This window comes from Hemitrygon akajei, chromosome 5 (genome assembly GCF_048418815.1).
Source record: "Hemitrygon akajei chromosome 5, sHemAka1.3, whole genome shotgun sequence".
NCBI classification, from domain to species: domain Eukaryota; kingdom Metazoa; phylum Chordata; class Chondrichthyes; order Myliobatiformes; family Dasyatidae; genus Hemitrygon; species Hemitrygon akajei.
In genome coordinates, this window is record NC_133128.1 from 94971392 (window position 1) to 94986157 (window position 14766).

At 42.3% G+C, this 14766-nt stretch overlaps 1 protein-coding gene and 1 long non-coding RNA gene across 6 annotated transcripts in view; one reads left to right on the forward strand and one right to left on the reverse strand.

Moving 5' to 3' along the window:
- Window positions 1-3074, reverse strand: part of LOC140728004 (BCLAF1 and THRAP3 family member 3-like) — a 55358-nt gene extending 52284 nt beyond the window's left edge. Inside the window, exon 1 of one of the 5 annotated variants that reach the window (XM_073046086.1) lies at window positions 2572-3074. The gene's annotated coding sequence lies outside the window, so the exon portion shown is untranslated. Of the gene's footprint in view, window positions 1-1851; window positions 2521-2571 lie in introns of those variants that run through there. The other 4 variants (XM_073046087.1, XM_073046084.1, XM_073046088.1 and 1 more) reach the window with 4 other exon arrangements.
- The window catches only part of LOC140728010 (uncharacterized), a 46485-nt gene continuing 33613 nt past the window's right edge, over window positions 1895-14766 (forward strand). Inside the window, exon 1 of the long non-coding RNA XR_012098984.1 lies at window positions 1895-2034. This is a non-coding gene — a long non-coding RNA (uncharacterized lncRNA). The remainder of the gene's footprint in view (window positions 2035-14766) is intronic.

A 14766-nucleotide genomic window follows, 5' to 3' on the forward strand; every position in this document is an offset into this window, starting at 1 on the left:
TTGTCATCTATATCAATGATCTGGATGATAATATGGTAAATTGGATGAGCAAATTTGCATATGATACAAAGATTGGAGGTGTAGTGGACAGTGAGGAAGGTTTTCAAAGCTTGCAGAGGGATCTGGACCAGCTGGGAAAATGGGCTGAAAAATGGCAGATGGAGTTTACTACAGACAAGTGTGAGGTATTGCACTTTGGAAGGACAAACCAAGGTAGAACATACAAGGTAAATGGTAGGGCACTGAGGAGTACAGTAGAACAGAGGGATCTGGGAATACAGATAAATAATTCCCTAAAAGTGGGGTCACAGATAGATAGGGTCGTAAAGAGAGCTTTTGGCACATTGGCCTTTATAAATCAAAGTACTGAGTATAAGAGTTGGAATGTTATGGTGAGGTTGTACAAGACATTGGTGAGGCCGAATTTGGAGTATTTGGAGTAATATGTGCAGTTTTGGTCACCAAATTACAGGAAGGATATTAATAAGGTTGAGAGAGTGCAGAGAAGGTTTACAAGGATGTTGCCGGCACTTGAGAAACTGAGTTACAGAGAAAGGTTGAATAAGTCAGGACTTTATTTCCTGGAGCGTAGAAGAATGAGGGGAGATTTGATAGGGGTGTATAAAATTATGATGGGTATAGATAGAGTGAATGCAAGCAGGCTTTTTCTACTGAGGCTAGGGGACAGAAAAAAAACCCAGAGGACATGGGTTAAGGGTGAAAAGGGAAAAGTTTAAAGGGAACATTAGGGGGAGCTTCTTCACACAGAGAGTAGTGGGAGTGTGGAATGAGCTGCCAGTTAAGTGGTGTATGCAGGCCCACTTTTAACATTTAAGAAAAACTTGGACAGGTACATGGATGAGAGGTGTAAGGAGAGATTATGGTCTAGGTGCAGGTCAGTGGGACTGGACAGAAAAGTGGTTCAACACAGTCAAGAAGGGCCAAAAGGCCTGTTTCTGTGCTGTAATGTTCAATGGTTCTAACAAAAATTTATAAACACGTGATTGTACAAACATATAGGAAGATACTATAAAAAAATAATAATTTAAATGCATCTGAAAGCCTAATCCAAAATATGGTTGATCCATTTTACTGAATGTTCCTCAATGGATAACCTTTTTCAAATGCCTTCATGAAGGCCTTGGTCAACAATCCTACTGAACCCAACGGATGAACCCTACTGAACCCATGCATATACCTGTCAATACGTAGTCCCAAAAAACACAAAATAGGGCCACTAACTTCCCAATATCCATTTTCAAACACAGTTGACCACCCTGCCCCCATCCACCAAGAGAAAAACCAATACTTGTAGCCCCAGCAACCCTTATCGCCAACTACCCCATAACTATTGATCTACTTTACAGAAGCAATGAAGAAACAAACCACCGACCACCACAGAAAATCAAGATTGACTTCACCCCTGATCTCAACCCTACATTTACCCCTATAACCACTGAGAAACCCCCTGATCCCATTCAATACACCACCACTCTCCACAGTCTCACCCCTTCATTCAACTGGTAGGTGGTGACATGCCCCCATTCTCCAGCCCATCCTGACCCCTTTCATCCACTGGAGAGTCCCTGATTCCACTCTACACATCTCCCGGCCAGTCCATTCATGAGAGAACCCATTCTTTCCAACCCCTGATCCTATTATCCACTTCCCCAACCCACGCGGCATTTCAAGATTCAAACTCCAACCCATACCCTCAGGGGGATCCTGGCTCCAGATTGCTTCTCCATGCCCACAGTACGTTCACCACCCCCACACGCGCCTAATGGCGGTAAAATTCGTAACGCGCATGCGTGCTCCCGCCGCCGCCGCCGTTGGAGGGGCCTCGCTCACCGGCGTTAAACGGAACGGGCGCCTGGCGCCTTTAGCGACAGATTCCGATATCACGGTCGCTACAACTTCACTCCCTTTCGTTTCAAATCAGGTTAACGTACCGAGCAGCCGCCGGATTCAAACGGGCCCCGATGTCTTCTTTAGACTGGATCGAATCCACCGGCACCCCGAAATATAGATAAGGTGAGGGATACCTGTTCCTGTACCCACGGTTCCACCCTTTTCTTCAAGGCGTCCGCCCGCTTTCCTCACCGCACCAAGCTACTAGAAAACCTTACAACCGTACTGGGATGGCGACTAATTCTATTCTGCCCCACTGATGTGCGCATGCGCGGGATCGCCCCGCAGCCGACGGCGCATGCGCGACATGGAGGTCGCTGTTCCGCCGAGTGGTGGTTGACACTCTCTGTCCCAATCCCCTGCCTTCTCCTCATATCCCTTCACGCCCTGACCAATCGTGAATCTATCAACCTCTGTCTTAGATATACATAAAGACTTGGCCTCCACAGTTGCCCATGGCAAAGAATTCCTCAGATGCACCACTCTATGGCTAAAGAAATTCCTCATCTCCATTCTAAAAGGATGCCCCTCTATTCTGAGGCTGTGTCCTCTTGTATATTCATGGTTTTTTTGTGCGTTCCTGTCCTGTATTCACTCGTCTTCCCACAGAATCCCCTATATAATTACCCCCTTTCAGTCAGAAAGGGTTGTACGAGTCACCTGCGAAGTGTATCAGCTGCTCTCAGTGTAGCATCCTCTACATCGGTGAAACCTGACGTCGATTAGGGCGATTTCTCGGTGGCCACACAATTCAATTTGACTTCGTTTTCCGACATGTCGGTCCCTGGGGCGTGGCCTCCTCTACTGTCAGGTTAGAGATACAGCACCTCATTTCCCGTCTGGGTAGTCTGCATCCTAATCTCATAAATATCGATTTCTCCCCTTCCCTTTCTCTTTTTTCCCATTGCACATGAATATTGATTTCTCCCCCTCTCTTTTTTTCCCATTCCCCATTGTGATTCTCCTCGCATTCCTTCACCCTCCATCATCACCCTCTAGTGTCCCTCTTCCTTTCTCCCACTGTCCACTGTCCTCACCTATTGAATTCCTTCATTTTCATGTTTTTCTACTGATTTAGTTTGCACCAACAAAGAATAAAACTAAAACCACAGAAGTTCAAAGTATGTATATTTTATACAACCTTAAGATACATCTCCTTACAGGCAGCCACAATGCAAAGAACCCCAGCAGATCCCATTAAAAACAAAAGTAGACTGTCCAAACGCTCAGTGTGTAGAGAGAGGGGGAAAAAAGAACAAATTATACAAACAATAAAAGCAAGCAAACGGCATTCAGAGCTGAAGTTCACAGCAGCAGGGTTCACTGCAGCCGATCCATAAGACCATTAGTTGCTTCAGTTCCAATGGAAGTCCACCAGTAAATTTCAGCTTCAGGATTGTTTAGACACAATTATGAAAACTGCAAGTGCTATTAAAATACAAACAGAAAGTCTCAGTAAGTTGACCAATATCTGGTCAATAAATTAGCAGAGGTGCAGACTCAATGTTCGTATTCTTTGATCCACAGCATCTGCAGTTGTATTTTTGTGTTTTGATTCGTTACTCCGCTGCGAAATCTCTTCGAGGTATGCCTACCCTGAAGAAGTTCAAATCTTCTCTTCGACGGGAGTTCAGTGAGACCCTCGCTCACTGTCCATGCTCTGTTATCTCCACCTCTCTCTGTCTCTTCAAACACATCCTGACCCAGACACGGTCCGGTAATTCCCTCCGCCTCCCCCTTCCCCTATCCCAGGTCCCTCTCTGCCTCTCTCCTCTTTCAACTTTCTGCTTCTTTATCTCTACAGTTCTTTCATGCTTATCCCCGCCCCTCCCCCCTTTATCTTTCCTCTGATTGGTTTTCCACCTGGCGCCTCTAGGCCCTACCCCTTACCCTATCTCTATTACTGGGCTTCGGCCCTCTCTTCCCCCACCCCATTCCTGATGAAGGGTCTCGGCCCAAAACGTTGGCTACTCTTTTCTCACGGATGCTGCCTGACCTGCTGAGTTCTTCCAGCGTTGTGTTCGTATTCTTTGATCCACAGCATCTGCAGTTGTATTTTTGTGTTTAGACTCAATGTTGACTGCTTCTTTTACCATATGTTTGAAACTTGCAGCATTTCAGCTTCTGACATTTTCTGTTTTTATTTAGTGTCAATTTTGTTTTAAGAAATCCCATGCTAGCTTTTGCTATCAATCCAGCTCATAGCCAATTATTCAAGAAGAGCTACACACACAAAATACTGGTGGAACGCAGTGGGCCAGGCAGCATCTATAGGGAGAAGCACTGTCGACGTTTTGGGCCGAGACCCTTCGTCAGGACTAACTGAAGGGATAGTAATAGATTTGAAAGTAGGAGGGGGAGGGGAAAATGTGAAATGATAGGAGAAGACCAGAGGGGGTGGGGTGAAGCTGAGAGCCAGAAAGGTGATAGGCAAAAGGGATACAGAGCTAGAGAAGGGAAAGGATCATGGGACGGGAGGCCTAGGGAGAAAGGACCCCATTGCACCCCTCATACAATCTCTTCTCCCTCCTGCCATCTGGGAAAAGGCTCCAAAGCATTCGGTTTCTCACGGCCAGACTATGTAACAGTTTCTTCCCCCAAGCTATCCTCAATACCCGCAACCTGAACTGACACCTTACTGCTCTATTGTCCTGTTTATTATTTATTGTAATGCCTGCACTGTTTTTGTGCACTTTACGCAGTCCTGTGTAGGTCTGTAGTCTAGAGTAGCTTTCTATGGAGCTGGTGTTGAGGGACCAGGTGAGATTCTCCATCAGGTGAATACCAAGAAATTTGGTCCTCAGCACAGCCCATCCTGACCCCTTTCATCCACTGGAGAGTCCCTGATTCCACTCATTTTTACTTTGTACTGTACCAGCAGTTATGGTCAAAAAGACAATAAAAGTGACTTGACTTGATTTGACTTTGCCGGAAAACTACCTGTTCCAATCCACACTTGCCAGATCCTTTGTAATACCATCAAAATTGGCATTTCTTCAATTTAGAATCTCAACTTGAGAACCAGACCTATCCTTTTCCATAACTATCTTGTAATAAATAGTATTATGACCATTGGATGCAAAGTGTTTCCCTACACAAACTTATGTCACCTGCCCTGTCTTATTCCCTCATAGAAGATCCAGTATTGTATGCTGTCTCATTGGAACTTTTATGTACTGATGAAGGAAACATCCATGAACACATTTGACAAACTCTATCCCATCTAGTCCTTTTAGAGTATGGAAGTCACATTCAATATGAGGAAAGTTAAAATCACAATTTATAACAATCTTGAGTTTCTTGCAACTGTCTGCAATCTCTACAGACTGGTTCCTCCAAATCCGCACAGACTGTTGGTGGTCTATAGTCTAGCCCATTAATGTGGTCATTCCTTTCGTATACCTCAGTTCCACCCATAAAGCCCTCACTAAGTGAGTTCTCTAGTCTGTTCTGACTGAGCACTGCTGTGGCAGTTTCCCTGATGTTTAATTTCCACCACTCTGTCACATCTAAAACAATGAAGCCCTGCATATTGAGCGGCAACCAAGTCACACAAGTGGCTACAATATCCTAATTCCATTTGTTAATCCATGTCCTGAGCACGTCTGCCTTTCCTACCATACTTCTTGCATTGAAACATACGCAGCTCAGAACATTAATTGCACCATGCTTAACCTGCTAAGTATACGTAATAAGGTAAATAAACTTGAAGCAGATTGGCATGTATGATTTTGTTGGCATAATTGAATCATGGATGAAAGAAGATTATAGCTGGAAGGCAGGTAGCTAGGCAAAGGGGTATTGTTGCTCTGTTGGTAAAGAATGAATTCAAATCATTAAAAATAGGTGGCATAGGGTCAGAAGGTGTTGAATTGTTGTGGGTGATCTAAAGAACTGCAAGGGTAAAAAGACCCTGTTGGGATTTGTATACAGACCCCCCGCCCCCCCAAATAGTAGTAAGGATGTGGTCTACAAATTACAATGGGAAATAGAAAATGCATGTCAAAGGAGTAATGTTACAATAGTCATGGGGAATTTCAATATGCGAGTAGATTGGGAAAGTCAGGTTGGTGATGGATCCCAAGAGGGATGCCGATGAGATGACTTTTTAGAGCAGCTTGTAGTTGAGCCCACTGTAGGATCAGCTATTCTGGATTGGGTGTTGTACAGTGAACCGGAATTGATTACAGAGCTTAAGGTAAAAGAATCCTTGGGGCAAGTGATCATAATATGATAGAATTCACCCTGAAATTTGAGAAGATAAAGTCAGATATATCAATACTACAGTGGAGGAAAAGGAATTACAGAGGCATAAAGAGGAGTTGGCCAGAGTTGATTGGAAAAGAACACTGGTAGGGGTAATGGCAGAGCAGCAATGGCTGGAATTTCTGGAAGCAATTCCGAAGGTGCATGATATATACATCCCAGAGAGGAAGAAGTATTCTAAAGGAAAGATGACACAACCATGGCTAACAAGAGAAGTCAAAGGCAGCATAAAAGTCAAAGAGGGCATATAATAGAGCAAAAATTAGTGTGAAGCTTTTAAAAAGTAACAGAGGGCAACTAAAAAGTTATTAAGAAGGTGAAGATGGAATACAACAGTAAGCTAGCCAATAATATTAAAGAGGATACCAAAAGTTCCTTCAGATACATGAAGTGTAAAAGAGAGGCAAGAGTAGATATCAGACCACTGGAGAGATAGTAATGGGGGACAAGGAAATGGCAGATGAACTGAATAAGTATTTTGCAGCAGACTTCACAGTGGAAGACACTAGCAGTTTGCTGGAAGTTGTCAGAAGTGTGTCAAATTACCATTACTATGGAGAAGGTTCTTGGGAAATTGAAAGATCTGAAGGTAGATAACTCACCTGGACCAGATGGTATACACCCCAGAGTCCTGAAGAGGAGGCTGAAGAGATTGTGGAGTTATTAGTAATGATCTTTCAAGAATCACTAGATTCTGGAATGGTTCCAGAAGACTGGAAAATTACAAGTATCATTCCACTTTTCAAGAAGGGGGAGAGGCAGAACAACGGAAATTATAGGCCCATTAGTCTGATCCCAGTGGTTGGGAAGATGTTGAAGTTGATTGTTATGGATGAGGTTTCATGGTACTTAAGATTGATGTAGCTGGGGGTTGCAATAGGGCAAGCTCCCACTACCTATTAAATGCTCCCAATGGTGTGCACCTCAAATAGCCTCTGACAACCAGGTCCAGCTCCTGTCCTTCATGTGTGGCTTAGCTACTAAGGCCAGCAGAACAATTTCTACTAACAGGAGAAGGGGCAAAGGTGGGTTACTGGCATCTTAAAACCAGTTGCTTCGAGCAGATAGGGCTTGTCTACCGTGTTTGGCAGCTCATCTAGGAGTAGGAAAACTTTGATCTCAAATCTCTGCTGCCTTGCAGATATACCCACTCATAGGAAGGCTTCAGGATTAAACCCCGAGGGAAAAATCAAGAGCTGGAGCCCCTAAGGCAGTCCTATGTTGAGTTCAATGCTGACTGGCAGCTCCTGCAATGCTGCTGGTGCCAAACTGTATTGGTCTCTGCTGTTTCTTTGGGTTCACCGGATGTGTGGAGATGGAGAGCTTGCTACAGGGGCAACAGCTTGCTGTCCATATTGTAGTTCCCTCTTGCATACCTAGACAGTTAGGATGCAATATCCATTGTCAACTCCAACCGATGGAGGCCTCAGACCTCAGACTCATGGTATTTGGAGGCACATGATAAAACAGGATGTAGTTGGCATAGTTTCCTCAAGGGAAAGTCTTCCCTGACAAATTGGTTGGAATTCTTCAAAGAAATAACAAGTAAGATATAGACAAAGGAGAATCAGTGGATGTTGTGAACTTGGATTTTCAGAAGGCCTTTGACAAGGTGCCACACGTGAGGCTGTTTAACAAGTTAAGAGCCCATGAGACCATAAGTCAAAGAAGCAGAATTAGACCATCAAGCCCATCCAATCTGCTCCACCATTTAATCATGGCTGACCCTTTCCATTCCGTCCCTTCAGCCCCACTCACTGGCCTTTTCTCTATAACCTTTGATGCCAAGTCCAATAAAGAACCTATCAATCTCTGCCTTAAATAAACACAATGACCTGGCCTCCACAGCTACCTCTGGAAACAAATTCCACAAATTCACCACCCTCTGGCTTAAGGAATTTCTCTAGATCTCTGTTTTAAATGGACGCCCCTCTATCCTGAAGCTGTGTCCTCTTGTCCTAGATCCCCCACCATGGAAACATCCTTTCCATATCCACCATGTCTAGGCCTTTCAACATTCAAAATGTTTCAATGAGATTCCCCCCATCTTTATAAATTCCACTGAGTACAGGCCCAGAGCCATCAAACGTTCCTCATATGATAAACCTTTCATTCCTGGAATCATCCTTGCGAACCTCCTCTAGACCCTCTCCAATGCTAGCACATCTTTTCTTAGACGAGGAGCCCAAAAGTGTTCACAATACTCAAGGCAAGGCCTCACCAGTGCCTTATAAAGCCTCAGCATCACATCCCTGCTCTTGTATTCTAGACCTCTTGAAATGAATTCTAACATTGCATTTGTGTTCCTCACCACTGACTCAACCTGCAAATTAACCTTCAGGGTGTTCTGCACAAGGACTCCCAAGTCCCCTTGCGTCTCAGATTTTTGGATTTTCTCCCCGTTTAGAAAATAGTCTGCACATTTATTTCAACTATCAAAGTGCTTCACTATGAATTTTCCAACATTGGATTTCATTTTCCACTTTCTTGCCCTTTCCCCTAATCTGTCTAAGTCCTTCTGCAGCCTAATTATTTCCTCAACACTACCTGCCCCTCCACCAATCTTCGTATCATCTGCAAACTTGGCAACAAAGCCATTTATGCCATCATCTAAATCATTGAAATGCAACATAAGAAGAAGTGGTCCCAACACCACTAGTCACTGGCAGCCAACCAAAAAGGACCCTTTTATTCCCACTCGCTGCCTCCTACCAATCAGCCAATGCTCTAACCATGCCATAACTTTCCTGTAATACCATGGGCTCTTAACTTGGTGTGCAGCCTCATGTGTGGCACCTTGTCAAAGGCCTTCTGAAAGTCCAAATATACAACTTCCACTGCATCCCCTTTATCTATCCTACTGGTAATCTCCTTAAAGAAGTCCAACGGGTTAGTCAGGCAAGATTTTCCTTTAAAGAATTTCGTTCTCTTCCTCAGAACCTCTTTCTGTTCCCTAACTTATAAATCATCTATCACCACAGCTCACATCTTCTCCCACCTTCTTTTCTAAGCCACAAACTCAGTGCCAGAGACCCGTCCTCTGTGAGTTTCCTTTGCTAGGTCATTGCCCCAACAGTATCCAAAATGGCATACCTGTTCTTGAGGGGGATGGCCACAAGGGTACTCCTGCACTGGATGTTTAACCCCTTTCCCCTTTCTCACTGTCACTCAGTCTCCTGTGTCCTGCACCTTGGGTAAAACTTCCTCTCTATATGTCCTGCTATCAGCCCCTCAGCCTCCTGAACGATCCGGAGTTCGTCCAGTTCCAGCAATCCCTTAAGGCGGAGTGTTAGAAGCTGCAACTGGATGTGCTTCTTGCAGGTGAAGTCATCAGGGACACTTGAGGTCTCCCTGCCTTCCCACATCCCACAAGAGGAGAATTCAACAATCCTGCTGGGCATCCCTACATTCTAACTGTGCAAATAAAAAGAAGTGAACAATAAATAAACTGGGGAAAAATATATAGAAACATAGAAAACATACAGCACAATACAGGCCCTTTGGCCCACAAAGCCTTGCTGAACATATCAAGTCAAGTCAAGTCACTTTTTTTTAATTTAATTTTTTAATTAGTTTTTCAAAACATTTTACAAATTAAAAACCCCAAATCCCAATGAGGAGCATTAATACAGTGCAAAATTAAGCATACAATAACAATATGCTACAAAGGAAGAGAATTTAACAAAAAAGCACCTAAATTAAAGACAAGTGAGCTTAGTGTCCTCCCCAAGCCCCACAACACAAGAAAAAAAACAACAACTCCAGACCGACCACAACACAGTATAAAGAGTATAGGTCAGGACAGTCAAACTCCCAGACTGTGAATACACTTAGCAACAGAGGATAGTAATGCCTACTACCAGAAAAAAAAAGGGAGCTGAAAGCAAGGGACCGAAAAGAAGAAAAAAAAAGAAAAAAAAACCCTAGTCAAGAGGAAGGTTATGACAGTACTCGATAAAAGGTCCCCAGACCTTATGGAACTTTAGATCCGAATTAAGAACTGAATAATGAATTTTTTTCGAGGTCCAAGCAGGCCATAATGTCGTTAAGCCATTGCGCATGAGTGGGTGGGGCAACATCTCTCCATCTAAGAAGGATCAAGCGTCTAGCCAGCAGAGAGGCAAAGGATAGTATTCGGCATTTGGTCGGACCCAGACATAGATCTGTCTCGCCCCAAAAACCGAACAGAGCAATTAAGGGGTTTGGTTCTAGGTGCTGATTCAGAATACCCGATAATGTAGTGAAGACATCTTTCCAGAATTTCTCCAAGCTGGGACAGAGCCAGTACATATGGATGAGAGAGGCCACGCCCCTCTTGCATTTATCACAGAGCGGACTAATGCCAGGGTAGAATCGAGATAGTTTAGATTTAGACATATGGGCTCTATGAACAATCTTAAACTGTAAAAGGCAATGGCGAGCACAAAGAGAGGTTGAGTTAACCGATTTGAGAACTGAGTCCCAGCTCTCCTCGGATAAGGAGATATTTAAATCCTGCTCCCAGGCCATTTTAATTTTATCCACAGGGGCCCGTCGTAAGGCTGCTAGTTTATCTCGGATAATTGATATTAAACCTTTACCTAGTGGATTAATGGAAAGAAATAGGTCCATGGCATTTTTCGCAGGCATTTCAGGAAAGTTAGGGATTAAAGGAGCAATAAAGTGTCGGATTTGGAGATATCTGAAAAAGTGAGCGTTAGGCAGGTTGAACTTAACGAAGAGCTGCTGAAAAGAAGCGAAGCGATTATCAATGAAAAGATCTTCAAAATGTCTAATGCCCTTCCTATACCAAACATGGAATGCTGAATTGTACGTAGTAGGTAAAAAAAGGTGATTATGTGCAACAGGGCTAGAAGCGGAAAACCCCTGGAAACCATAGCATTTCCTAAACTGAGCCCATATACGCAAAGTGTGTCTAACAAGAGGATTAGCTATTGATCTGGGCAGACTACTAGGGAGTGCAGAGCCAAGAAGTGCAGATATAGATAATTCTTTAGTGGAGCTCAATTCCATTGCCACCCAGTTAGGGCACTCGGGTTGACCGTGGAAGAAAGACCAGAAGGTAGCACAACGTATATTAGCTGCCCAATAATCTAAGCGAAAGTTAAGTAAAGCCATGCCACCCTCTTTTTTAGATTTTTGGAGGTGGATTTTATTAATTCTAGAGCGCTTATTCTGCCACAGATATGACAAAATAATAGAGTCTAAGGAATCAAAAAAAGATTTAGGAATAAAAATTGGGATAGATTGAAATAAGTATAAGAATTTGGGGAGAACATACATTTTGACAACATTAATACGACTTACCAAGGACATAGATAGAGGTGACCATTGTACCAGACTCTGTTTTATAGTATATGAAAGATTGACAAAGTTTTCACGAAAGAGATCTTTAAACTTCCTTGTGACTGTAATTCCAAGATAAGTAAATTGATTATGGACTACTTTAAAAGGGAGATCACGAAATATTAGTTCTTGTGCTTCTTTATTAATTGGGAAAAGTTCACTCTTATGTAAGTTGAGTTTATAGCCAGAGATCTGGCTAAACTGGTCAAGAAGTGAAAACATTAGAGATAAGGATGTAGACGGATTTGAGAGAAAGAGTAATAAGTCATCAGCATAGAGAGAAACTTTATGCTCAATACCCCCTCTCCAAATCCCAGTCAATTCAGGACAATTTCGAAATGCTATCGCCAGAGGTTCTATAGCCAACTCAAAGAGAAAGGGACTTAAGGGACATCCCTGACGGGTGCCACGTTTGAGATTAAATACTTGGGATTTCTGAAAATTAGTTAAAACAGAAGCAGTAGGACACAGGTACAGCAATTGGATCCAAGAGATGAAACTTTGGCCGAGGTCAAATCTCTCTAAGACTGCAAAAAGGTAGTTCCACTCTATACGATCAAATGCTTTCTCCGCATCGAGGGAAATAACACATTCAGGAGTCCCAGTTGGAGCTGAGTATAAAATATTAAATAGACGCCGAATGTTAAAAAAAGGGAGACGGTTTTTAATAAAGCCTGTTTGGTCATCAGAGATAATGGAGGGAATAACGGTTTCTAATCTATGAGCCAACACTTTAGCTAAGATCTTTACATCAACATTGAGCAGAGAGATCGGCCTGTATGAGGAACACTCTGTTGGGTCTTTGCCCTTTTTTAAAAGAAGAATAATAGATGCCTCATTGAAAAAGGGTGGCAATTTGCCGTAATTAAACGAGTCAGATAATACTGAAAGTAACTGAGGAGAAAGAAGTGAAGAGAATGATTTATAAAATTCTACAGGGAACCCATCAGGTCCAGGAGATTTCCCTGAGGACAGTGCAGAAATTGCAAAAGATATTTCTTCTGAGGATATAGGCGCATTGAGATGAAAGTGAGGGGATATTCAGATTCTGTAAAAATTGACCAACAGAGATATTGTCATTCAGAGATTCAGAGGAATAAAGCCGAGAATAAAATTTTTAAAATGCGTCATTAATTTCTAAATGATCCGATGTAGAGTCTCCGTTCTCCTTCCGGATCTTTGTAATATGTTGTTTGGCTTTGGAACGCCTCAGCTGATTGGTTAGGAATTTACCAGACTTATCCCCATGAATGTAAAAGCGACTCTTGCTTTCGAGAAGTTGGCGTTCGACAGGTTGAGTGGACAGAAGGTTAAATTTAGTTTGGAGTTCAACGCGCTTCTTGTATAATTCAGGGTTCTTAGTTTGGGCATATATTTGATCCAAATCTTTAATCTGGTTAATGAGGTCTGATCGATATGCACGGGATCTTCTGTTGGGATTTGCTGTGTAAGAGATTATTTGACCCCTCAGATATGCTTTCATGGCATCCCAGACAATCTGGGATGGCACTTCAGGTGATGTATTAGTGTTAAAATAAAAGGTTATCTGATCCTTAATAAATTTTATAAAATCATCATCCAATAATAAAGTTGAATCAAACCACCAGTGTTTATTCCTCTGAGGGAGACCAGGAAAGTTCAGAGAGAGGGTAATTGGGGCATGGTCAGAAATCAGTATACTCTGATAGTCACAAGAGTGGGCAAATGGGATAAGTTGGTTATCGAGTACGAAGTAGTCAATTCTAGTGAAGGTATGGTGAACATGTGAGCAAAAAGAATAATCTCTCTCCGTAGGATGGAGGAAACGCCATATATCAGAGATACCAAAATTAGAGAGAAACGATTGGATAGCTAAGGCAGATTTAGTAGGTGATCTGGTAACAGAGGATGATCGATCCAGTTTAGGATCCAACCAACAGTTGAAGTCACCACCCAGTATAAGAGAGTATGAGTTTAAGTCTGGTATTGAGGAAAAAACCGTTCAAAAAAGTTAACATCACCAAAGTTGGGGGCATACAGGTTTGCTAGTGCAACTTTAGTGTTATATAGTTTACCAGAAACAATAATAAAATGGCCATTTGTATCAGATATTTTATTATGGAGTTCAAAAGGAATATTTGAGTTAATAAGAATGGAGACTCCCCTAGCTTTAGCGGCAAAGGATGAATGAAAATGCTGACCCGCCCACTTTGATAGAAGCCGGGAGTTATCAAAACAACGAATATGAGTTTCTTGAAGGAAAGCAATGTCAGCTTTGAGTTGTTTGATATGTGAGAATACCTTCCTCCTTTTAACAGGGTGATTCAATCCCTTTACATTCCAGCTCACGAATTTAAGTGCACTAGCCATTATCAATTACTAATGCATAAAAGGCAGCAGGCATATAAAAAGTCAAGCAGTACACTAGCAGTCTGGGAGCAGAAATGTAAACATAGATTCATAAAATCAAAACATATACATGTCCTGAGCAATAAAGAGAAACAATAAATACAGTGAGTGATGTTGGAACTGGAAAATCCACCCCACTCACACAACCCAAAACTAGACGGCTACCAAAACAAGTAGCTAGCTCTACCAAAAAAATTAACCCAAATACAACTTCCAGATCTGTGTCATTGACAACAGTTCCGTATAAATACTATAGCAAATAGTAACTAGTTTATGCACTAGAAAACATAACTACAGATTAGAACACCTTCTGCAGAAATATAAAACTTAATACAGAGAAAATCGGAAGAAAACCAAAACTAACCTACCTGCGAAAAATTATAGAATGAAGTAAGAGAAAGGGAAAAAAAAGGTAAAAAAAAAGGAGAGGAAGGGGAAAATTATAAATTCAAGATGAGTATTTATCAACCATTTACAGAGAGGAGAGAAAAAAATTCAGAGATTAGAAAAAAGGGGTGAAGAAAGGAAAAAAAAGATAAATAAATATAAAAAAAGGAAAAGTAAATCAGCAATTAAACTGTGAACCAACAAACAGGGAGGAAGTCAAGTCACTTTTATTGTCATTTCGACCATAAATGCTGGTACAGTACATAGTAAAAATGAGACAATGTTTTTCAGGACCATGGTGTTACATGACACAGTGCAAAAACTAGACTGAACTACGTAAAAAAACAACACAGAGAAAGCTACACTCGACTACAGACCTACACAGGACTGCGTAAAGTGCACAAAAACAGTGCAGGCATTACAATAAATAATAAACAGGACAATAGGACAAGGTGTCAGTCCAGGCTC